Source organism: Mandrillus leucophaeus, unplaced genomic scaffold, assembly GCF_000951045.1.
Source record: "Mandrillus leucophaeus isolate KB7577 unplaced genomic scaffold, Mleu.le_1.0 Scaffold586, whole genome shotgun sequence".
NCBI lineage: Eukaryota > Metazoa > Chordata > Mammalia > Primates > Cercopithecidae > Mandrillus > Mandrillus leucophaeus.
The window spans coordinates 1601725-1603671 of NW_012106319.1; the positions used below are offsets into that span (position 1 = coordinate 1601725).

The 1947-nt window shown below is 33.5% G+C and overlaps 1 pseudogene; it reads left to right on the forward strand.

The window, feature by feature from the left end:
- Positions 1-1947, forward strand: part of LOC105553204 — a 45713-nt pseudogene that overhangs the window by 24018 nt on the left and 19748 nt on the right.

Genomic DNA, 1947 nt, shown 5'->3' on the forward strand with positions numbered 1-1947 from the left:
TTATTATTATACTTTAAGTTCTAGGGTACATGTGTATAACGTGCGAGTTTGTTACATATGTATACTTGTGCCATGTTGGTGTGCAGAATGTAGATTGTAAGCAAACTATCAACTTCGTAAAAACTCCGAGGATTTATGAATTCTTTGGGCAACATATGTGTATTAGTTTGTTCTCATGCTGCTATGCAGAAATACCCCAAACTGGGTGATATATAAAGGAAAGAAGTTTAATTGACTCACAGATCCACATGTCTGGGGAGGCCTCATGAAACTTATAATCATGGTGGAAGGCACCTCTTCACAGGGCTGCAGGAGAGAGAGTGAGTGCCGAGTGAAGGAGAAAACTCCTTATAAAACCATCAGATCTCATGAGAACTCACTTATTATCATGAGAACAACACTGGGGAAACTGCCCCCATGATCCAATCACCTTCATCTGGTCCTGCCCTTAACACATGGGAATTACTACAATTCAAGGTGAGATTTGGGTGAGGACACAGCCAAACCATATCAGTATGTTTATTTTTGTATTTACTGGAGAATGCTGAAGTTATCTTTACCTTCTCATTTCCATTTCATTCACAGAACCTTAAAGTTGAAATGGAAATGGAACTTCAGGATTACATCATCTGAGCACTTATTTCAATACAAACCCAAACCACAAATTTAGTTTAGATTATTGATACAGTTAGAATTCAGGTCTTCTAATTTTCAGTTTAGTGCTAAAATGAGTCAACTGATTGGGAGGAGAGCCAATTCTTCAGAATGTTCTCCATTCCTGACCAATTGATTCAATTAACTCATCAAATATTACCTATATCTTTGATAATTTGTAGTATAATTTTATTTTGTAAAGTTACTTTAATGGAAGAGATATATAATTCCCTATTTTGAGATAAATTACCAATTTACTTGAAGACCTGCACATTAAAATACTTGAACAATATTATGAAAGTCCACGTTAATTATGAAAGATAACTCCAATAGACAAAGCATTCATACTGTTTTTACTCATTTAGCCTTGTATTTGCTTATTTATTTAATAAATATTTATTGATCACCTGTTATATGTAAGGCACACTTCTAGATCTTTGACAACAAATACGCTATAGATAAGAGATTAACAAAATATAAGTGAAAAAAACAGATTAGGAAATTTCAGACATTAATAAATGCTCTGAAGATAATCAATCAATCTTTTGAGTTGAGGCATGAATAATGAGGAATCAGCCATGACATGATCTGGTGGGGAAGGAAGATGAGTCCAGGCAGAGAAACAGAGATGCAAAGATTTAGATATAGTGTATGCAGTGGAGTTAGGTTTCTCACTCATGTACTGTAAGAAAGCTTGACCTATTAAAGCACAACCTTCTCATCTGTGCATATGATATGTGGGGCCTGGTTAAAATTTGAAAGTTGTAGCTTATCTATCTATAAGTTACATATTTAAAGTTAAATTGATTTAAGATAAATTTCTTTTAAAAATTAGTTTTTATCCAAACTGTTTAAACTATGGTAATATGTAATATAATGAGGAAGAAAATGTGTAAACATGAGAGAGTATTGGTGAACAACAAGGGGCAAGTTTGGTTGATGGATATGTAAGTTTTTGATTAATCAGTAGGAGAGGGAGGTACCTATTATTTTGTTTTGTTTTGTTTAAATTTATTTTAATAGAAAGAGAAATCCAGTGATTCTTCAACTTTGGCGTGGATCAGAATCACAAAGAAATTGGTAAAAATTGAGGCCCTTGTTTTAACCTAAATTAACAGGCTTTGATCCCTGGATGTTTCATGCATTTCATTGTGGTTTTAATTGTACCAAAGTTTGGCAATAGACAGATAACTATTGTCAACTGAAATAAGAGTAACAGTTCTGGTGGAAGATATAAATTACAGATGACATGTCTGATCTGCTGTTTCAGAAGAAGAGATGCTCATGATAGAT